Source organism: Bos indicus x Bos taurus, chromosome 21 (assembly GCF_003369695.1).
Source record: "Bos indicus x Bos taurus breed Angus x Brahman F1 hybrid chromosome 21, Bos_hybrid_MaternalHap_v2.0, whole genome shotgun sequence".
In the NCBI taxonomy this organism is placed as follows: Eukaryota; Metazoa; Chordata; class Mammalia; order Artiodactyla; family Bovidae; genus Bos; species Bos indicus x Bos taurus.
In genome coordinates this window covers 355,696-380,097 of record NC_040096.1, presented here as the reverse complement: position 1 = coordinate 380,097, position 24,402 = coordinate 355,696, and the positions used below count along the sequence as shown (strand labels likewise).

Here is a 24,402-nt window from a genome sequence, read left to right as displayed (position 1 = left end):
CTGGTCGGTTCGACTGTGACCCAGTACCTTGCAGGCTCATGTTTGACAGGGGGCCTGAGCTGTGGGCACAGCCTTTCTTCTCCCGCACCCCACGCTTACTTGTCATCTTTTTGGCAGCCCCTCCCCCCTCTCTGCACCCTTGACGGTGGGCCTGAGCCCAGCCCCCCTGTTACTACGGAGCCCCTTGTGACTGAGAGCGTTCCGGTTTCGGGTTCCTGGGAGACGTGGTGGAGGCAGAGCCTTCGTGCCATTTCTCCTTGAGACAGCGGTGCTGGTGATCATAGTGTGAGAGCAGTGGTCATAGTGTGAGAGCGGTGTGTGTGACAGATGTGTGTGAGAGCGGTGGTCATAGTGTGAATAGTGGTGGTTGTCGTGTGAGATCGGTGGTGATAGGTCAGGAGCTGAGGTATCCTACCGTGAAACAACGGTTGCCCCCGAGTGGGGGGCTGCCCCCATCTGTGAGGATGGGTCGCAGAATGGCCCGCCTGTGGGCGTTATTCCAGTGCTGCAACCCCAAGGCAAAGGCCAAGACAAGGAAGAACGTGGCCTCGGCCCACGTCCTGGAAGCAGAGTGGCCTGAGGTGAGAGCAGCCAGGGGCTGGGCCCGTCAGATTGGCCCTCACCCGGCGAAGCATTGGGGTTGTGTTTCATTTTGTTAGCATGGCTGTGGGCCCTGCCAGCCAGGGTGTTTCGGCCTTAGTGGGCAGGATCGACCCCAGCAGTTTACCTTGTAAGAGGTTGTGCAGGTGCTGCATGGAGGATGGGCGGAGGCCCCTCAAGAAGGGAAACACTGGCTGGAGGAGTCACTGGGGCACGTGGACGGAGCTATCCAGTCAGTCCTCGAAGCAGAAAGGCTAAGCCCCTTAATGTCTCCCTTCTTCCAAAGAAAGGATATACTGGCTGGAGGAGTCTCTGGGGCATGAGGATCAAGCTAGAGAGTCAGTCCTTGAAGTAGAAAGGCTAAGCCCGTTAATGTCTGCCATCTTACAAAGCACAGACCAGTGCTTGCAGTATTTTAATGACGGGTACCTACTGCTTACGTGTATGACATACACCCTCATAGCTACACATGTCTACTACATGCCTCTTACAAGTGCTGGGCACTGTTCTGGGTGCTGATCACTCAGTATGTAGTAAGGGATACGTAGCCCAGGATTTTTTAATTTCTGCAAAGAAAAAGAGAAGAACAAAAGACTCCGTGTGGTTCAGTTTGAGCAAGTTCACCACGTGGATGGCCCTGCATGCATGCAAATTGTGGTAAACTACATATAACATAAATTTAACATTTTAACCAGTTGATTGAATGACTGGGTGGCTTCTGTGGAGTCAGGCTAACAGATGGCCTTGGGGTGCCATCTGCCTTTCTCCCAGAGGAACACTCCAAAGCTTGGTGGCCTTGTAGACCTTCCCTTTATTCTTCACTCTCCCCAGTGGCTCTAGGTCATTGGTCTGTGTATCTTTTAAGAATCTCTTTATCCACTTTGTTTTTAGGCTTATGTTTTGGAATGCTTCTCAGACGTCCCTGGGTCTTGAGAAGGCAGGCTTGGATTCCGGGTTCTCTCCCGCCGCATGCCTGCCAGGTCAAGGTGGAGGCCGAAGGCCGGTCTGAGTTGTGGTGGTCTGTGTGGGCTTGGGGTCAGTGGACCCCCTCTTCTCTGGAGGTCAAGAAGATCCTTTGTGTGGTGCCTGGAGAGACTTGACAGGGTCAGTCTTCACAGTCTCGCTCTCTTTTTAATTTATGTTTGCATTTAGTTTCTCCTTTAACTGTTTTCTAGGAGTTTCCAACTCCTAGTGAAGACCTCAAAAGGTACAAGGAGCAGCTTCTTAAAAGAGAAGATGAAATCGCTCAGCTAAAAGCCGAAAGAAGCAACACCATGGTCAGTAGGGGGATTCTCACGTGTTGACATTTGCCCCACGGGGGTCTCCGCTAGCCTCCATGTTGCTGTCTTTAAACTTTATCTGATTTTCAAGTCATTTTTCACATATTCCCACTGAGCAGACAAGGGTGGATCAGTTCGGGGTTCTCATACCTTGCTTCAAATTTATGATGAGAGCTAATGTAGTGTTGGAGAAGGCAATGACACCCCACTCCAGTATTCTTGCCTGGAAAATCCCATGGATGGAGGAGCCTGGTAAGCTGCAGACCATGGGGTCGCGAAGAGTCGGACGTTACTGAGTGACTTCACTTTCACTTTTTCCTTTCATGCATTGGAGAAGGAAATGGCAACCCACTCCATTGTTCTTGCCTGGAGAATCCCAGGGAGGGGAAGCCTGGTAGGCTGCAGATCATGGGATCGCACAGAGTCGGACATGACTGAAGCGACTTAGCAGCAACAGTAGCAGCAGTAATTTATTTCTAGTATATTTGAGGGGGGAGTACTCTTAACTTAGATTTTTGTCCACACTACACTTTGTGTGGGATCTTAGTTCCCTGAATAGGGATTAAAACCTGTGTCCCCTGCAGAAGTGTGGAGTCTTACCTATTGGGCCCCTGGGGAAGTCCACTCTAACTTTAGACTGACCTGGCGGGATTCTGACATGCCTTAGTATGTTTCCGGCTATAGCATGAGGCTGAGAGGAGTTGTCGGCCCTGAATTCGAGCATGAGGTTGAAGGTGTTCCTTTGGCCCTGCCCTGCAGCTGCTGCTGGAGCACCTGGAGTGCCTGGTTTCCCGGTATGTACCATCCCTCCGGATGATGGTGGGCAAGCATCAGGCGCAGTACCCAGCCGGCATGACCAGCGAGGTGTAGGTGCTCAGGGTGCTGAAATGGCTGTTTGAGCACCACAAGGCTCTGGACGAGAAGGTACCAGCCACCCAGCCGTCCTGGATTTGTACACTTGCTGCCTTGTTAGGTGGATGATGCACCTATTTATGTAACTAGTTGACTTTTGAGCTTCTTGAATTCTTGTATATACATTTTTTTTCTGTAAGAAGTCAGAGTTTTATATGGTTAAAAAGCGTTGCCTGCATACATGCTCAGTCATGTCCGAATCTTTGCAACCCTGTGGACTGTAGCCCACCACGCTCCTCTTTTCATGGGGCTTCCCAGGCATGAATACTGGAGTGGGTGTCCATCTTCTACTCCAGGCAATCTTCCCGACCCAGGGATCGAACCTGCCCTCTTGCATTGGCAGGCAGAGTCTTTACTACTGAGCCACCTGGGAAACCCCCAGTTAAAAAGTATTAGTTGGCATGAAGGTCTCAAGATTTATTATATTCTGTATATCAACTTGCAGTTAAAAACTGGGTAATAGAATTAATTTAGGATAACATTTTGTTCTCTCAAACATAGAATTTAAAGCTATTAACAACCAGATTTTCTTAACGTTAAGATCAATGAGAGACATTATAGGTGTTCTGTGACAGTATCCATGTATTAGGGTGAGTACACACTAAGAAGTGTACTAACGTATATACACACATCAACACACAGTGACTCGGCCCCTCTTACTTGAGTTGAGAGCGCGATTACGAGTAGCACTCGAAAGGTGTAGTTTGTTAGAAGAATTAGGTGCCACACATAAAGAGGTAAGTTTGATCAGTCATTGTGTAATTTCCGTGAAGGGTTTGCCATTTGAATCCTTTCATTTTAAAAAAGAATGAAAGCTGTAGTGGTAGGCATCAGATGTTATTTGTCATTCTGATTGAGGACCCACCCTCCTGGGTTATTTTAATGACTAGTAAACCAGACTTGTGGCTCAGAGCTTCAGGATCTCTTAAGTACCCCTTTTTCCAGCAGAAGACAAATTCTGACTCTAATCACCTGGTGGTATTCGGGATGGATAGCATCACCATGTATTTTCTTTTTATGTTGCGTTTTCAGTTTAGACTTGAATTTTTCCAGGTGTTTTGCTGTCTTTACTTATTTCTTTACTCTGATTCAATTTTTTGGTTTTAGCAGATGATTCTTAAAGAGGAGAATAACCAGGAAAAGATACTAACACACGGGGTGCTTGGTGTAAATCATGAGCAAGAAAACATGCCAAGCGCCAATGGGAAGGCAAGTCCTTGGTCTCGCTCTCTGTCTGGTTCTTGTCTTACCATCCAGTCTGTGTGGGGCTGTCGGGACCTCTCACCAGCATACCATGTAGGTCTGAGTGGTGGTGAGGGTCTTGTGAGCTCCCAGAGTGCAGAAGGCAGTTTTGACCTCACCAATTGCCCAGAAGTGCTGTGTTCCCTCCCTCTCAAAACAAGGGTGTCTAAGGCTTCCTTTCCCCCTTAGAGACCCTCTAAGCCACGAGGAAGACCTGGCTAAGGTGATTGACCTCCAGGAAGTCATAGACAAGCAGGAGCAGAGCCAGATGGAGAAGCACCTGGCAGCCCTCTCTGCCCACGTGACAGAGCTGAAGGAGGACCTGGACACTGCCAGGAAGGACCTCCTCAAGTCCGAGGACGTTAACAGGAAACTGCAGTGGGATGTCCGTGAAGTGAGTGACGGTGGCTGTGTCTGTTGTCCTGAGGTGGACTGTGGGTCTCTTGTTCTCCCGGTGATCACAGCCTTGGCATGGCTGTGTGAGCAAGAGCAGAGCTCCAGCGAGACCGCAACTGGCTGCCTCCCCGCCTTTGCATTGAGATCTCTGGGGTAGAAGAGGCCTGGTCCAGGCGGTCCGTTGGCAGTGAACCAACATTAGGGCAGCCCTGGCGCTGTGCTGCACCCTGGGTGTGGACTCCTCATTTCTACAAGTTCTAGGGTGCCCAGTGTATTCCTTTTTAAAAAATTCATTCATCCATTCATTTACTTATTGGTGTATAGTTGCTTTACACTGCTGTGTCAATTTCTGCTATACAGCAAAGTGAATCAGACATCTATCTATCTATCTATCTATCTATCTATGTATCTCCCTCTCTTTTAGAGTTCCTGCCCATTTACTTCACCACAGAGCACTGAGTAGACTTCCCTGTGCTGTGCACTAGGTCCTTACTCGTTGACTTTATGTGTAGTATCAGTGCTGTATATATGTCAACCCGAGTCTCCCAGTTCATTCTCCCCCTCGCCCCCCCCTCCCCCCCACCCCGCAACTCCCTTTGTCAAATGTGTTCCTGATGATGCTGAAATTTCCTTCTGATTTACTCAGGCGAGTCTGGTGACATCTGTGGAGCCCGTTCTCCCAGAGAGATGGGAGCATGCTGTGTGGGCTCTGCTGAGGCAGCTTGCCTGGCCATCTTCTCTAGTTTTCTGAGGTTCCGCTCCTTGAAGGGATGTGTGACAGTGATACCGGCAGTCAGACAAGTTGAGTGGCATTTGCTCACCCTCAGATCCTCAGGCCCAAGTTGTGTAACCATGTGGAATCATGATGTTTCTGGCGGTCGTGTCTGCGGGTGTCATGATTTATGAGAAACTACCTTAACGGTCACTGTGAAAACAGAAGGGTGCTGGGGGTTCAGGCCTCCTCCTGTGAGCCTCACCTCTCCTCTGTTCACAGACAGACAGCGCCCACCCTGCCCACCCCTCCCCCATGAGACCGTCTCAGAGAGAACCCCTCCAACATGTGGTACAGCAAGTGTCCTTGTTTAGTAGCTTGGTATGAGTAATTCTGTGTGAGAACTCAAAACAGAAATATTTGCACAGGTTTATATCAGCTATTCACACTACTCTTTGGCAACAGGAGATTAGGTGGCAGAGTTTAATACGTACAGAATTCTGGAAAAAGCGTTTTTCAGACCTTTCACTTTTAATGTTAGGACTTTGCCCACATTGGTTACCTAATGACCAGGGAGGGAACTGAAATGGATTTTAAACTGGGCCACAGGAGTTGTACCAGCAGCAAGTTCTGGTCCTGGTTTGAGCGTTTCATACACGTGGTGTAACTCTGCTTTAGAAGAACTAGGCTTGAGAAATCTGCGCCCAGTTGTGTTACACTTTGATCTGCTTGCCTCATTCACAAGCCAGGTGATTCCTCCCACCATAGTCAACGAAAAGTCATGTCTCAGTCTCCATTCATGTAAAAAAGACTACAGGTTATTAACCTTCTGTGACTCTTAAGAAATAGCAGTGTCACAGTCTGTCAGGCCCCTCAAATGAATACATCCAAATATCAACTGGTCGCCCCCCCCCTCCCCCCCCCCCCCCCCAGTTCCAAATCTCCACCTGTGTTTTTGAGTGTTGTCAATCCTGGGACTACCACTCCGTGGTACCAAGTTTGACCCTAAGGAACAATGTTTGTCTCTTCTCTCTCACTGGCCAAGCTACAGACACCCAGTCATACTGTCCACACACCAGACAGGCCCTTGTCACACTCGACAGCGCTGAGGGGAGCTGCTCGGGGGAGTGGCCGGCCCGTGGTGGAAGGGAGCCCCTCGTAGCCTTGTCTGGTCCAGTTCGGCTCTCAGGGTTTCCAGGTTTAGAATCAGCTGGTGCTATGAAACAGCAAATGACACAGCCTGCACTGCTTGCTTTCAGGATGTAAAATGACTTGCACCAAAATGTTCAGAACAGGTTACAGGAGTAGTTATCAACTCTGAATATTTTAATTCTGAGAAAATATTCTCTAAGTGTCCCATAGCAAATAGAAGCACTCGGAACAATATTAAACCCTATAAACCATAGTGAATAAGAAGTTCCATCTCAGGTGTATAAAAGCTTCTGGAGGAAACATGGCAAGCCATTAACAATGATGAAGTCTGTAGAGAGAAGCTGGACTTGGGGTGGGGGTTCGGGTAGGGGGGTAGGACTCACTCTATTGCCCTCGATCCTCTCATTGCTTTAAACTGTATCCATGGAGCTCACTTGCATTCCTGGGCATCCCTCACATTCATTCCTCTACACCCCACTTCACTTCTTCACGGGGTAAAACAAGTCAAACGGGCCAAGTTTCTGAGTCACTTGACTCAACCTGGCAGCTGTGTGCTGTTGGCCACGGCAGTCACTCGCCTCGTGCAGCCCCTGAGCACGTGAGACAGGCTGGTGCAAACCTCGATGTGGAAATCACACAGGATTTCAAGACTTGCAGTGAAAAAAGGACGTCAAATAGCCTGTTGGTTTTTAGGAAAGTTTAGATTGCATATGTGGCTCATATTATCTTTCTAATGGACAGCACAGTCCACGTGAAAGGCTCACGCTTTGTCTCAGCTTTCGGGTGAACCCAGAAAGGATTACTCAGAATTCTGAACCACACACAATGGCCACACAGTCTAAATCCATCTATAATGCAAACACATTCAGTGTTCAAAACCAGATATGCTATACGTGTTACAGCAGTGGATTAGCCCTAAGGAAAATGTAACTCGATGTCTGCTAAGCATCTTTAGTGACTGGAACAACAAACCCAGCTCAATTCAGCTCTTAACAAATTTCTAAACGATTTAGAGATTTAAGTAGCTTGTTGTTTTGCATTTCTTCTAATTGCTTTTTAGCATTTTCATCTTCCCATAGGAGAGCATTCTGAAAAAGATACAAACAGCTTTAGTGTCAGTTCTTACAGACATTGCATGGACTGCGGGATGGCTACTCTTCTGTCTGAAAACATAAAGCACCTCGGGATGAGTGGCGGACCTCGCGCCCAGAGTGAAGTGCTGGCACGAGGATGGATGACAACTTTTAACACGAACTTGTACACAGACAATCTCCTCCTTCCCTGACTGATCACTTAGATACAAGGAGGCCAGGAGAAGTGAAACTGCTTTATACTTGCTTTTAGCTTTTTGCAGTTCAGTGGTCACTCAGGAAACTGGCGCAGGTTTCACATGCCAAATTCAAACCTGAGACAAAACTATCCCCACCTCAGGGACAGCCCACAGGTCAGGGTGAAGTGAGGGGACCACACTGTGTGGTCTCTAGTGAGGTGTGTGTTTCATCTTGGGTTTTGTGGGGGAAAAACATGCCACAGAACTTGTAGTGACCATTGGTCTCTCTCAGACAAGCGTTGCCCAAACGCCAACCTCAGGGAAGGTTCTGGGCCTTGTCTTTAGGGCACTGGTGCAGCTGGGATAGGTTTTCACCGAACCTGAACCAGAGTGTTGCCCACTGAGCTGCTCTGGTGGAGGTTCTCAGCCATTTTTCAAAGGAAATGAAAAGAGACAACGCTGGAGTTGGAATATGAGAATACTTGCTTTTAGTTGATTCAGTCTTTTCTATCACATTATGTAAAAGATCCTGAACTAAACTTACTGATTTGACTGTGTCAGGCTTTAGCTTAGCTGCATCATGCGGGATTCCTTTGTCATGGTTGCCACGTGGTCTATGGGATCTTAGCTCCCCAACCAGCCATCGAACCTGCGTCCCTGACCTTGCAAGGCAGACTCTCAGTCACTGGACTGCCAGCAAAGCCCCAGAAATAAACTTCTAAGAAAGAAACGAAAAGGTAAGTGTGAACCTAGAAGAAAGTTCTAGCATGGTGGCTGGTAACACTGGGGCCATCAGTGGATCCGGCTCTCTGATGCTTTCTGTAAAGGTTGCAGGCACACATCTATGTCTGTTCCTTTACACACTGCCTGTGGATGCTGTCACGCTTATTCACTAGGATGAAATGCTGCTACTCAATTATTCATACCAGTAAAGACATTCACTCTGGGGCCCTCTATGGGAAGAGTTTTCCAACTCCTATCCTGGAGATTTCCCCCCCCCCACACACAGACCAGGCCAGGCCAGGCCAGATGCACCTCTTTCTAAAGAGGCCGTGGGGCTGGCTCACCTTATCCTCCAAAGCAGCCATTCTCTCCTTCAGATGAAGCTGAAGCTTCTCATCTGATTTGGATAGAAGCTTATCCATGGTATCTGATAAGTGTTTATTGTGCTCTTCATTTTTAATCTCTGCATTGCCTAATACAGGAAAAACAAAAACTCAGAAACTTCAAGAGCAAGTACGGTCTTTCTTTTAAAACACCAGGGAGCCACGACGTGAGCGGCCTGTGTTCTGGTTCCCGAGGCGGTCCCCTCCCATGGCCACCTCTGGTGGGCTCTTAAGCATCACCAGAGCAGAGGGGCAGGTGCAGAGGGAGGCAGGGACTTCACTTGTCAAAGGTCACTCCCAACGCTTCTCTTTGGCAGAGCACCTGGTGGACCTTACTGTCACCAGACATAACTCGTCACAGGGGCTTGGGGAGCAAGCAGATTTACACTCAGAAACAAGCAGACTTTAAAGGGGATCAGCTTACACACATGTTGGTGGAGGAATTTCCCAGTATACAAACAGAATCTTGAGTCTGGATTAAGGGGGTAAAATGAATTCAATTTATAAAGCAAAAGGTGAGAAAACTCATTTTGGAAAAAAAGCCAGTGGAGATAGGCTTTCACATATTTTTCTTTACATGCAGCATCACTTGAATTCTTTGTAATAATTGCTGTTGTACAGTTGCTCAGTCGTGCCTGACCCTTTGTGACCCCATGGACTGCAGCATGCCAGGCTTCCCTGTCCTTCACTATTTCCCAGAAGTTGCTCAAACTCATGTCCATCGAGTCAGTGATGCCATCCAACCATCACGTCCTCTGTTGCACCTTCTCCTCCTGCCTTTGCTCTTTCCCAGCATCAGGATCTTTTCCAAGGAGTGTGTTCTTCACATCAGGTGCCCAAGTATTGAATCTTCAGCTTCAGCATCAGTCCTTCCAATGAATATTCAAGACTGATTTCCTTTAGGATTCATTGGTTTGATTGCCATACAGTCCAGAGGACTCTCAAGAGTCTTTTCCAGCACCTCAGTTGAAAAGCATCAATTCTTTGATGCTCAGCCTTCTTCACGGTCCAACTTCACATCTGTACATGACTACTGGAAAATCTGTTTCTTTAAGTAGGTGGACCTTTGATGGCAAAATAATGATCTTAGTTTTTTTCTTTAATGTTCAGTTTCAAGCCATCTTTTTCACTCTTTTTCACCTTCATCAAGAGGCTCTTCATCAAGGTCCTCGTGGCTTTCTGCCATAAGGGTGGTGTCATCTGCATATCTGAGGTTATTAATATTTCTCCTGATAATCTTGATTCTAGCTTTTTCTTCATCCAGTCCAGCATTTCTCATGATGTACTCTGGATATAAGTTAAATAAGGAAGACGATAATATACAGCCTTGACTTACTCCTTTCCCGATTTTGAACCAGTCTGTTGTTCCATATCCAGTTCTAACTGTTGCTTCTTGACCTGCATACAAATTTCTTAGGAGGCAGGTCAGGTGGTCTGGTATTCCCATCTCTCGATGAATTTTCTACAGGTTTTTTTTGTGTGTGATACACACAGTCAAAGGCTCTGGTGTAGTCAATTAAGCAGAAGTATGTGCTTTTCTGTAAGTCTCTTGCTTTTTCAATGACCCAATGTATGTTGGAAATTTGATCTCTGATTCCTCTGCCTTTTCTAAATCCAGCTTGAACATCTGGAAGTTCATAGTTCACATACTATTGAAACCTGCCTTGGAGAATTTTGAGCATTACTTTGCTACCTTGTGAGATGAATGCAATTGTGCAGTAGTTTGAGCATTCTTTGGCATTGCCTTTCTTTGGGATTGGAATGAAAATGGACCTTTTCCAGTCTGGTGGCCACTGCTGAGTTTTCCAAATTTGCTGGCATATTGAGTTCAGCACTTTCACAGCATTGTCTTTCAGGATTTGAAATAGCTCAACTGGAATTCCATCACCTCCACTAGCTTTGTTCGTAGTGATGCTTCCTAAGGCCCACTTGACTTCACATTCCAGAATATCTGGCTCTAGGTGAGTGATCACACCATCGTGAATATCTTGGTTGTGAAGATCTTTTTTGTACAGTTCTTCTGTGTATTCTTGCCACCTCTTCTTAGTATCTTCTGCTTTTGTTAGGTCCATGCCATGTCTGTCCTTTATTGTGCTATCTTTGCAGGAAAAGTTCCCTTGGTGTCTATAATTTTCTTGGAGAGATCTCTAGTCTTTCCCATTCTATTGCTTTCCTCTATTTCTTTGGATTGATCACTGAGGAAGGCTTTCTTATCTCTCCTTGCTATTCTTTGGGACTCTGCATTCAAATGGGTATATCTTTCCTTTTCTCCTTTGCCTTTTGCTTCTCTTCTTTTCACAGCTATTTGTGTGGCCTCCTCAGAAAACCATTTTGCCTTTTTTGCATTTCTTTTTCTGGGGGGATGGTCTTGATTACTGCTTCCTGTACAATGTCACCAACTTCCACCCATAGTTCTTCAGGCACTCTATCAGATTTATTCCCTTGAATCTCTTTATCACTTCCACTACATAATTGTAAGGGATTTGATTTAGGTCATACCTGAATTGTCTAGTAGTTTTCCCCACTTTCTTCAATAGAAGTCTGAATTTAGCAATAAAGAATTCATGATCTGAGCCACAGTCAGCTTCCAGTCTTGTTTTTGCTGACTGTATAGAGCTTCTCTATCTTTGGCTGCAAAGAGTATAATCTGTCTGATTGCGGTGTTGACCATCTGGTGATGTCTATGTGTAGAGTCTTCTCTTGTGTTGTTGGAAGAGGGTGTTTGTTATGACCAATGTGTTCTCCTGGCAAAACTCTATTAGTCTTTGCCCTGCTTCATTCTGTACACCAAGGCTAAATTTGCTGTTACTCCAGCTATTTCTTGACAAATTAAGGTGTGTGAATGTAAAGTCACTTCATTCGTGTCCCACTCTGTGCAACCCTATGTGCTGTAGCCTGCCAGTCTCCTCTGTCCAGGTATTCTCCAGGCAAGAACAATGGAGTGGATTGCCATGCCCTCCTCCAGGGGATCTTCCTGGCCCACATAATGGCACCTGTGAAGCTGCACAAATTAGGGGAGGTCATATGTATTTTCATTTTGTAATCTATGGCTTTGTACTATTAAAAGACTCTTAGTTCTTGGAGGATCTCTTCAGTATTGAAATGTTGCTGCGATGAGCTGTGACAGATGCCAGGATTCTTGGCCTCTGGAGGAAAGGAATTCGATCCAGGGCCAGTGATGAGGCTTGATTGCTCAGAGCTTTTTATGTAATAAAGTTTTATTAAAGTATAAAAGAGATAGAGCAAGCTTCTGATATATGTCAGGAGCCACCACAAGAGATCCCAACCATGACAAACGTCATGTGGAGAGGACCTGACAGACAAAGGAGGAACAGGACTCCAGCGATTCCCTGGATCTGCTCCAGCATCTACCCCAAAACTAAAATCTGTCTGTCTACTGTTTATTATATTATGCTTTTCACCAACTTTTTGACATTTATAAGGGGCTATCCCTGACCACGTTTTTCTGAAACAAATCAACTTAGGGGTCTAGTTACTAAGTCTCCTGGGCTTGAAAGGAACATTTTTACTTTAACCCCTCTGTTACTATTTTAGCTTGTTTGGCAGGTTTATCCACATTCTTACAACTAATGCACATGATTGTTCACAACACCCCAAGCATAACCTTCAAGTGATAAAAAAGCTTTATTAAAATAATACTGCATTGTTGAGCCAATGTTTGCTGCCAAGTTTCCTTGTCCTTTACCCAATGTGCGCCTGGGAGTACATTAACAAAAATAGTTGGTATGCAAGAAAAACAAGCAGTAGCCTTGGCATTAGCAACATAAAACCCTTGAGTTAGCAAGTTCTTTTTTTGTTGTAACCCACTGTGCCTTTGTTCCATAAGAATGTATCTCTGTTTCTTGAGGGGGACTGCAGACTAAAAAGATAAAGGGAAAACAGGTTTTCTGGGTGACCAACCTTTATCAAGAAAAAGTTACAAAATGTTAACAGGCCGCAGGGCCAGAAAATGGTGTGCACAACATAAGACCCTTGTTTATAAAAAGCTATGCAAAAAATGTCCTGCTTTTGATAAAGCTGAAACTGATGTAATGTTGAGCTGACTCTATATAACTCTGTATCTTTCACTTCTGGAAATGTGTAACTTAGGGTACAAAAGCTCCTTTTGAAAATAAAGCTACAGACCCAGCTTCATCAGAGCTTGGTCTCCCTGTGTCATTTTTTTTTTTTTTTTTCCTTTTCACTATTTTTTTCTCTCCGTTCTTTTTTTAGGATGACTACTTAAAACACAGGGGCTATCTGTTCACTTTTTGCCTGGGCTTCTAAGACCCAATCGGGAAGGCGCCCTGTGTCTTCACCGGGGAGAGGGCATCCTGCATCCTAACACCACCTGAGAGGGCGCCTGTGGACTCTGTGAACAGAACAAGTTCTGTGTCAGGAACTTTATTGGCTTTCTGTGTAAACCAAGGAAGATTAAACCTATTTTTTCCCCTTTTATCTATCTTCTTTACTTTCTCTATTTGCCAATGCCATTCTCCTGAGGGAATCCCTGGATCCAACTGGGGCTGGACCCCGCTAAGTGGCACCCAAAACAGGGTCCTGAAGGTAAGTCTCCCCCATTGTACAGTTTTTCGGACGGCTAGGACCCCACTCAGGATGGCACAGACCCCCCTGCATAAAATAGGTAAAGTAAAAAACAGTGGGAAGTAAAAATCTTTTCGACAAAGAGGTAAAAATGATAATTTTCTGACACGGGTAACAATGAGTCAAAAGAACAACAACTCTTTATAGGAGTAATCTTACAACTGTTAAACAAAAGAGGAATTAAGTTTAAGAAAGCTAATGTTCAATATTTTTTACATTTGTACAAGAGCATTGTCCTTGGTTTACAGAAGAGGGCACTGTTAACCTAGATATCTGGGGAAAGGTAGGGAAGCCCCTAAAAACTTATTACACTTTACATGGCCCAGAAAAGGTCCCCACTGACACCTTTTCTCTATGAAATATGATTAGAGACGCTTTAGATCCTGCTCATGAATCTGGTTAATCCACTACATTAATTGCCAACATGACTTAGTAATAAAATATATAAATAATTTACATTAATTTATTAAAATGTATTAATATTATTTTGTAATTAAATAATATATTTTTAATATTGATAAATGTTTGTGTAATATAATATATAAATGTATTACATTTATTAAATAATGCTATTATTACATTATTATATTATGTATTATATATATTAATTATACTTATGTATATACATATACATTATATATGATTAATATTTAATATTAGCTATGAATTACATTGTAATTATTTACATTACATAAATAGTATTACAAAAATGTATTGTAAATACTTACATTTACAATATATTACTTTAATTAATTAAAATGTACAATTATATAAATACATATGTTTATTTATGACAATGCATACATAATTATAAATTATTAATAAAAACAATTTGTTAATTGTTTATAATTAATATACTTCACCTCAAGATGAAAAAGATTTAAAAGAGGCAGCAGCCCGATACCATTCTAATGAAGATTGGTCTTTTTTAGGTAAAATTGCTCCTAAGAGCTTAAGAGAAACATCCCCAATCAGACCATCCGTAAGATTCAGTCACCAAACAGTTAAAAGATCTCCGGAACAGGGAAAGAGAAACGTGGGCCAAAAAGTGTTCCTGTAGATGCTTTTGCTCTGTGGAATGTGATTAGAAATGTCCTGGACCCCCGTCATGAGGCTGTTAGATGGCCTGTGGGGGAGGCTATGGTGGTGGATGGTGGTGGGTCTTCACTTTCTGCGCAGATCATATTTTTCTGCCATTGATGAAGAAAAGGAGGGAGACTGTGCTCTACTTCCTGAGAAAGGAGGGGGCTTATAGGGCACTGCAGCCGGGCACCCTGGCGATCCCCCTCCCCCTCTGCGCAAACCAAAAACTTATCCACCACTTTCTGATTTAAGGCGATTGCCACCTCCGTTTGCACCTCCCAGGGCCCTCCCGATCTCTGAATCAGGAGGCACCTGACAAGTCAAGAGTCTTCGGAATAGTGTTTTATGTAGTGGTATCCGAGCCAATAATGAAACTTGTAACAGTAGTGGCCTGGATTCTTCAACAACAACAAAAAAATGATAATAATCCTGGCTTTAAAATCTGTCTTATCTCCTGGTAGGCCTTATCACACCTCATCACTGGACCTGGCTTTTTCCCCTCAGGCTTTCCTAGGTATTCTTGCTCATTTTTCATGTGAAACTTAGAATCAGTTTATCCTGAAAATCAGTCTGAATGGCTGTTAATTAGGATTGCATTAGATGTTAGACTAATGAGAAGTGACATGTATATGACATTCAATCTGATCATTAAGAACACTGCGTGTCTTCACAATGACCCAAGTGCTTGCATGTGTGTAGTTTCCTCCAGATGGTGTTGAAGTTTCCTTTATATTCCCTCTGGAAACACTGGGCATCTATACTGGAGATGCGGCATGAATGCAGCAGACACAAATTCCTGCCCTTGGACTTTTGGCTACCTGTGGCCATAAAGATATTCCCCTATGTCATCTACCGGGTTTTCTTTCCTTTCCACTTAGGTTCACTATTCACTTGGAACTGACTTTTGTTGGATCGATTTTATTCCATCTAGATGGGCAGTTAACTAAGCAGCATTTACTTTAAATCTTCGTGCCTGCTCACTGGTACTGAGTCAGTGAGTGAATGAATGAAAGTCACTTAGTCGTGTCTGACTCTTTTCAGCCACCTGGACTGTACACTCCATGGAATTCTCTAGGCCAGAATACTGGAGTGGGTAGCCTATCCCTTCTCTAGCGGATCTTCCCAAGCCAGGAATCGAACTTGGGTCTCCTACATGGCATGAAGATTCTTTACCATCTGAGCTATCAGGGAAGTCACTGGTACTAGTACTGTAATAAAGCAAGTACTCATGTATGAGTAGAACTAGATATATCTCAAAGACAGAATCAACTTTATTTTCTTCAATTCATGTCTGGAGCTGGTGGAAGGAAGGAGCCAAGAATGGAATCGTTGTTTGGGCCTGAGAAACAATAAGCAGTGACTACTATGGGGGAGGGGTGGGGGTGCACCTGCAGGAACAGAGTAGAGGGGGAAAGTCATGGCTGTGGCCCTGCTGATACTGAGGCACATCTTAGACTTCAGAATGAAGATGGGAGGTAGGCAGGTGGAGATGAAAGTATCAAGTTATATCTCTGAGCACCATTCCCTTTACAAAATTAGTTCTCTGAAAGCAAAAAAGTATTAAGATCCTCCATGTAGTCAAAAATCTGTGTACACTTTACAGTCAGCCCTTTATAACCTCGGTTTAATGTCTGTGGATTCAAAAACCATGGGACATGCCATAGTATATATTTATTGAAAAAAAATACAGGTGTAAGTGAACCTGTGCAGTTCAAATCTGTGTCGTTTGAGGGGTAACTGTGTTTGTAACGCATTTGCTTATCCATTGCCCATGGATGAACGTTTGGGTTTCATCTCCCTTTTGTCTGTTGTGAATGGTGCTGGTATGAATATTCGTATACAAGTATCTGTTGGAGTCCCTACTGGCAATTCTTTTGGGTTTAGACCTAGAGTAGTTTTGTTTCAGGAAGGAAGACCCCTTCCAGGGCCCGAAACTGGGCTCTTGTCTAACACTCAGAAACGAATTGTCCAAGGAGGCACATGTGTTGACAAAGCAAGAGATTTTATTGGGAAAGGGCACCCGGGTGGAGAGCAGTACTGTAAGGGAACCCAGGAGAACTGTGCTGCCATGTGGTTCGCAGTCTCAGGGTTTATGGTGATGGTATTAGTTTCTGGGTGGTCTTTGGCCAATCATTCTAATTCAGAGTCTTTCCTGGTGGCGCACGCATCGCTCAGCCAAGATGGATGCTAGCCAGAGGGATTCTGGGAAGTGGACGGACACACAGTGTCTCCTTTTAACCTCTCCCGAACTCTTCCTGTTGGTGGTGAGTTCCGTATTCCTTATCAGGATCTCCTGTCATAAAACAACTCATGCAAATGGTTACTATGGTGCCCGGCCAGGGTGGGCGGTTTCAATCAGTGTCCTTCCCCTAACAGTTTTGCCAGCTCATAGGTCAATTTTAACTTTTTGAGGAATGTGTGAACTTTTTTCCACAGTGGCCACATCATCTTCCATTCTCCCCAGCAAGATACAGGGTTCCAGTGTCTCCACGTTCTCCCATCACTTGTTAATCCTGTGCACTCTTGTCATATTCTGTTGTTTCTGATCTTTACATTGAAGCTATCTTAGATGTAAGATAGTTTCTCATTGTGGTTTTAACTTGCATTTCTCTAGTGACAAATCATGTTAAGTATCGTTTCATGACCTTAGTATAATCTACATGCAATAAAACTTAAGGGTATAGTTTTATGATTTCTGACAGATAAATACACCCATGTACAGCCACCACAAGCAAGATACAGAATGTTTCCATCACCACAAATCTTCTCTTGTCCTTTTCCCAACCACTTTGATCAACACCAGGCAGCCAATGATTTGCTGGTTCGAGAGATTAGATCTATTGTCTAGGATTTCAGAAAAACCAGATCATGTGTTTGCATGTGTGTCAGGCTTCTTTTGTTTGGCATAATAGGTTTTCTGTTGTTGCTTTTTGTTTGTTTTTAAATTTCCTTAATTTATTTCTAATAACTGTCAGGGCTTTTCCTGAAAAGGAAATGTCCCCATTTTTTATAACGTTATCAGAAATATATGGATACTATTTATTTTTTATGCTGTCTGTGGCATTCGTAATTTTTCATTTTTTAAAAAAATTTGGCTACGCTTGGTCTCAGTTGCAGTTTGTGGGATAAAGTTCCCTGACTATGAATCAAATCTGGGCTCCCTGCTTTGGGAGTGCAGAGTCGTAGCACCAGGGCCACGTATTTGTTTTCTCTCTCTTTTTTAAATTGTGTTATAGTCATTTTACAATGTTACATTATTCTCTGCTGTACAATGAAGTAAATCATTTATATGTGCATATATATCTGCTCCCATTTGAGCTTCCCACCACCCCCTCATTCCTCTTCTTTAGGTCAATGGAGAGCACCAAGCTGAGCTCTGTATATTAGACAGCTGCTCTCCACTAGCTGTCTGGTTAAAGACCTGAGGATTATTAGAAATAAATAAAGGAAATTTAAAAACAAACGAAACAACAGGAAACGTACATCCTAGCAGGGCATGCATTGTCCCTGCTGGCCTCTCAGTTTGCCCCTCCTCCCTCCCCTGCTGCGTCGTCAAGGTCCTTCTCTGTGTCTGTGCCTCTAGTGGGCTTCTGGAGATAAGGGCCTCAGCACCATTTTCCATATACGCTGTGCTTAGCTGCTCAATCCCGTTCATTCTGTTGCCTGCAAGGCTCCTCTGCCAAAGGGGATCTCCACACAAGTATACTAGAGTGGGTTGCCATGCCCTTTTCCAGGGATGTCCTTCCCAAACCAGGGATCAAACTCAGGTTTCCCACATTGCAGGCAAGATTCTTTACCGTCTGAGCCACAAGGGAAGCCCAACCAATAGTGGAATGGGTAGCTTATCCTTTCTTAGGGGATATTGCCAACCCAGGAATTGAACCAGGTCTCCGGCATTACAGGAGGATTCTTTACCAGCTGAGCTACTATGGAAGCCTATAGATAGACAGATAAACGTATAAATTCATATATACGAATAAATATATATGAAGATACAATATATGTTTTTGTTTTTCTGTCTCATTTTCACTTTATGACTGACCGTCCATCCACATTTCTTCAGAGGACCCACTTTCATTCCTTTAATGCCTACATAATATTACACTGTATATATGTAGCACTCTTCCTTACCCATTTCTCAGCTGATGGACATTTAGGTTGATTCCATGTCCTGCTGCTGCTAAGTCACTTCAGTCGTGTCTGATTCTGTGCAACCCCATAGACGGCAGCCCACCAGGTTCCCCCATCCCTGGGATTCTCCAGGCAAGAATACTGGAGTGGATTCCCATTTCCTCCTCCAATGCATGAAACTGAAAAGTGAAAGTGAACTCAGTCAGTCCTGTCCAGCTCTTCCTGTCCCCATGGACTGTAATCTACAGGCTCCTCCGTCCATGGGATTTTCCAGGCAAGATTACTGGAGTGGGTTGCCATTTCCTTCTCCAGATTTCATGTCCTAGTTATGTAAATAGGGCTGCAATGAACATGACCGTTGCATATGTCTTTTTGAATTATGGTGGTCTCAGCAAACCCAGTGGGATTACTGGGTGGTATGGTAGTTCTCTTTTCAGTTTTTTTAAGGAACCTACATACTGTCCCCCAAAGTGGCTATGTCAATTTACATTCCCACCAACAATTCATGGGGTCACAAGAGTCGGACATGACTGAGTGACTGAATTGAACTGAACTGAATAGTGATAGAATAGTGAGTGATGTTGAGATTCTGTTGTGTTTGGTATTCCATCCTGACTTACTTATACAATGCATAAGTACATTTGAATAGATTCTGATTGACCCTTTGTGCTATATAAAGTGACAGGCTTAGATAGACAAATGCATATTGACAGGTATCCATCCTAAACGATCACTTCCAATTCCCCCACTCCGTGATCTGCTTATCATCTACGTAGCTTTACCTTTCCAAGAATGTCACAATGGGGTCATACTGGGTGCAGCCTTTTCAACTGGATTCTTTCACTTAGCCATGTGCATCTAAGATTTATCCCTGTCTTTCAAGGGTTGATGTTTCATTCCTTTCACTGTTGAGTGTTATTCCTTTGCATGTATATAGAGGAAAATAAATTTCCCTCTCCCCTTCCAGGTTCTTGGTTGAGCCCTCCTTCTCCATCATTAAACACAAATTATCAGGAGAAAGAAATTTAATGAACATGTATACCTTTTGCATAGAGAGGAGATGCCAAGGAAAACTGAGTCACTCCCTGAAATGACCAAAGACTTCACCATAAATAGCTCTTCAACTCCAAACAGAAGAAAAACCCTGAGGGGAAGGCAGAGGCCATTTATGGCAGGTTATCATGCAAAGCACAGTAAATGAACAGATGATTGTTTGCATTTTAAGTCCTGACTTCTTCACTGATAAGTGTTCCTTCCTTGAGATGTAATTATTCCTCTCCTAGGTTCAAAGGGGGACACCCTTACAAATGGAGATTTCTCTAATAAATGTAAATGTACCTCACAAAAGGGCAACCTCAGTCTTCCCTGGTGAGCTAGCTGCTAAAAATCTGCCTGCTAATGCGGTGGACACAGGTTCTATCCCTGATCCAGGAGTATGCCACATGCCTCAGAGCAGCTGAGCTCATGCACCACAACTACTGAGCCAGCGCTCTAGAGCTGGGGAGCCACAACTACTACATGCAGGCGCCACAACCTACTGAAGCCTGCACACCTAGAGCCCACGCTCTGCAACAAGAGCAGAACCAGCTCTCCACAGCTAGAGAAAGCCCTCTCAAAGCAACGAAGACACAGCATGGCCATAAAGAAATGAACACAATTTAAAAACAAAATAGGGGGCAACCTCTACTCAGAATTTATTATTATTATTATTTTAAGTTAAACTAAACTAACTCATGTCAGACATAATTTGGGGTGGTGTGTTCTGGTCCCCTTGATATCTGTGTACACCAATTTGCTTGCACATTCATCTACTGAAAATATCCTGATTTCTTCAAGTTTGTAGCCATTGTGAATAGAACTGCTGTGCAAAACTGCATCCTCGTTTGCATTTGGACATAGAATTTCAGAGCAACTGCGTAAATACTGAAAGCATGATTGTTGGATCCCAAGGTGAGACATATTGAGCTTTGGGGAAAACTACCAGACTGTCTCTCATGGGGGCTGTACATGCATTCCACCAGCAATGAGGAATTGCTGTTGTTCCTCACCCTCCAGCAATTAGTATTATCTTATATTTGGAGTTTAGCAGTCCTAAGAGGTGTGGTGTGATATATCACGATTTTAATTTGTAATTCCCTGATTGTACATGATGGTGAGCCTGTGTGCTATTTATTTTTAACAACTAAGGACATTATGACATGTGTTGCAAATTGAGTAAAGTTCGAAGTCATATGCCAAGTGAAACAAGCTAAACAGAAATGGACAAATAATCTATGATTCCACTGTGAGATGTCCAGATAAGTCCACTGCAAAAACAAGGTAGAATAAGGCTGCCAGGGGATAAGGGGAGTTGGACCTGTTGGACTTGAACAAGGGCCAGTGACCGTGCACGATGATGGTGTGGTCAGTCAGTCAGTCAGTCAGTCAGTTCAGTCGCTCAGTCGAATCTGACTCTGTGACCCCATGAATCGCAGCATGCCAGGCCTCCCTGTCCATCACCAACTCCTGGAGTTTACCCAAAGCATGTCCATTGAGTCAGTGATGCCATCTAACCATCTCACCCTCTGTCGTCCCCTTTTCCTCCAGCCTTCAATCTTTCCCAACATCAGGGTCTTTTCAAATGAGTCAGCTCTTCGCATCAGGTGGCCAAAATGTGGAGTTTCAGCTTCAACATCAGTCCTTCCAATGAACACCCAGGACTGATTTCCTTTAGGATGGACTGGTTGGATCTCTTGTAGTCCAAGGGACTCTCAAGAGTCTTCTCCAACACCACAGTTCAGAAGCATCAGTTTTTCTGTGCTCAGCATGAGACACAGGACACAGCCAGCAGTAACACCTTCTCACACAGATTTCCAGTCAGTGCCTGTCAAATTCTAAACCTTGGTTTCTCTCCTTTGGGTCTGAGAGCTCAAGGCCTCATGAAATTGAGGTGTTCTCCTTCTCAGAAAATGGAACCTAGCACAGCCCCATGCCTCATTCTGCCAGCCAAGGCTATCAGCTCCTCTTACTGAAGAGCCATGTGTCACACGTGTCCTATAGAAGTCCTCAAATTAACAACAATGCCAACAAGAAGACCTAGGGTGGGGGAGGGCTGAGCTTAATGAAATTATCACCAGATGCGCCAGACTGCCAGCTGCTAAGGTATGTGGCATCAACTTCCCACTGGCCTGACATCTTGGAGGTCATGTCCTCAAACTGGTGACAAGACACCTATGAGGGACACTCTGGCAAACATGATCAGCAGGTAGTGAGACCTGGAGGGAAAAGTGGAAGTGGACAGAAGGTGGATCCTGCAGCAAGAGCAGGTTCTCCGAGTTGCTGTGCTTGGCGTGTGCTATGCTTAGTTGCTCAGTCATGTCTGACTCTTTGCGACCTCATGAACTGTAGCCCTCCATGCTCCTCTATCTATGGGGATTCTCCAGGCAAGAATACTGGAGTAGGGGATCTTCCCAACCCAGGGATCGAACCCACGTCTCCTGCATTGCAGGCAGATTCTTTTACTGTCCAAGCCTTCCCAGAAGAGAGATTGTAAATGGAACTGAGTAAAGGTCAGGTTATTTGACCAGAGACCAAGCCCTTGGCCTCTGAAAGCTCTTGCATTTTTATTTGCTTTGCTCTCACTACTGTTTCTTGACTTTCCAAGAACTTCAGAAGGTTAGGGGATAGGGAGAGGAAAGCAGTGAATGATCAAGGAGAATTGTAGTCCTACAACTAAACTACGATCCTAAGATATTGTCTTACTTATATAAGACTTATATATAAAGACTTACATAAAAACCCACCCCACGAACCCAAGATAGATTCAGAGTGTGAATGTTGCCAAAGAAATTTCATTTCCTTCTTTCATATTGCATAATGCATCCTCCTTAAATTTCAGTCTCTAAAATCTAAATTAATGGGGACACCTGCTTCTAGCAAATGCAGTCAGTGTTGTCTTGCCACCACCAGTATGCAATCATAAACCCAAAAGAAGAAAAAGAGGAGTAAAAAGGACAACACGGTACAGCTTCCAGAAAACCAGACCCCCTTTTCCAACCCCCATTTCATGCTTCTTCCATGTGTCGCAATCTGCTGTCATAATTCAACTGCAAATACACGTGTGTGCTCAGTCATTTCAGTCATGTCTGACTCAGTGCATCCCCATGGACTGTAGCCCACCAGGATTCTCTGTCCATGGGATTCTCCATGCAAAAATACTGGAGTGGGTGTCTTGCCCTCCTCCAGGCGATCTTCCTGACCTAGGGATCAAACTTTTATCCCTAGTCTTCTGTGTGTCCTAAATTGGCAGATGGGTTCTATACCACCAGAGTCACCTGGGAAGCACCCTGCTACAAATATACTTAACAGTAAATGCACTCCAGGCCTTTGGTCTCTCGTCAATCAAAAACCACCAAGATTTGGTCAGAACTGAAAAATTCAAACAATAAAATCTTTGTAAAGACAAACTACACTAGGAATCTGTATGCCCCGACCAATTCAGCCACAAACGACACCAAAGGGGAGAGTCTAACTCTTTCTGGGGAGAGGGTGCCCCACTCCCAGCCCGATGGTTGTTAGGTCCCCCAGCATGGCTTTTGCTCTAGGCCAAAGCTGTCCAGTTGAAGTGTACTATGGACTACAAACTCAAGCTCCATATAATACCTTAAATTTTCTAGTAACCACATTTAAAAACATAAAGAAGCAGATGAAATTAATTTTCAAATATTTTTAATCCAGTAAACAAAAATATTATCATTTCAACATGTGATCAATATGTCACAAGTCATGTTGTCGTGCAGGTAGGTATTCTGACCTTATTTTGATGACTAAATACATTCCTTTCTAAGACAAAGTGCCACTCCTAGGATGGGAAGCTAAAATGGGAACCCCTTTACCTTGGGAGTAAGCCTGTCAGGTAAAAAACAAGAACATCTAGTTAAATTTGGTTTCAGTGAATAATTTTTTAGTATAAGTACATCCCAAGTATTGCAGGAGATGGACTTCTACTAAAACAAAGAAGAAAAAAAAAGTTTTTTATTGTTTCCCTAAAATTCAATTTTAACTGGGATTGTGTATTTCTGTTTGGTAAATCCAGCCACCTAAAAAGCATTGATTAGAACGGATTTCCTTCTTAGCTAAAAGAGAGTACATCAGAGGTGAGTGAACACAGCTCTCTCCCATCAGGGCCAGAGTTACCGATCATGGAAGGATGACGTGTCTTCAGGGTGCCAGTAGAGTTCAGAAGTGCAAAGGTGCGTCTTTCTTGGCCCAGCACAGACCACAAGGTACTGGCAAACCCCACAAAAGATGAGGAGATAAAGGCAGAGGAGATGAAGGCAGAGGAGAGAAAACGTGGCCAGTTCAGGAAGCAGCAGCAGAAGGTGATGGTGCCCAGGAGGTCACAGGCCAGCCTGCTGGGGAGCCTCACAGTTCAAGGTGTGTGAAGCGCTCTTCCCAGGGTCCAGTGTGATCACACCTGCAGGAAGGTGCACAGCTAATCAGTAGGGGGTCCTGAAGCCCAGTGGCTACTCTGCTCCACCCTTGTTTCTTTTCCATGAGGTTTACAAATATCTGTACATCCTGTACTCCCATGAACCTTGTACAAGACCTTGATCTTAATGCAGCATCTGCACCTTTCCACCTGCTGTAGGATTTTCTTTACCAATCAAATTGCTCTTTATTTTACTTTATTTACTAAGAACTCTCACAATGGGTGACGAGAGAGAAGTATCATGTCCAACTTATTAGATATTCCTTAGTATCTTCCAAGTGAGAGTGGTGAAACATGCCCCCCAAATTCCTAAAATTCCTCAGAATTGCAAAACAGTAGTACCTGGTTAAAGCTAAGGGGCATGGTGGTCCCAGAACCTTGGGGGAGATGTGTTTCAGGTTAATTTAGTATTGAGCATGGTATGGCTTGGAGGAATGATTCAG

The 24,402-nt window shown here is 44.2% G+C and overlaps 1 pseudogene; it reads left to right on the top strand.

Annotated features, from left to right (window-relative positions):
• Positions 1-476: 476 nt before the first annotated feature.
• Positions 477-24,402, top strand: part of LOC113880071 — a 62,718-nt pseudogene continuing 38,792 nt past the window's right edge.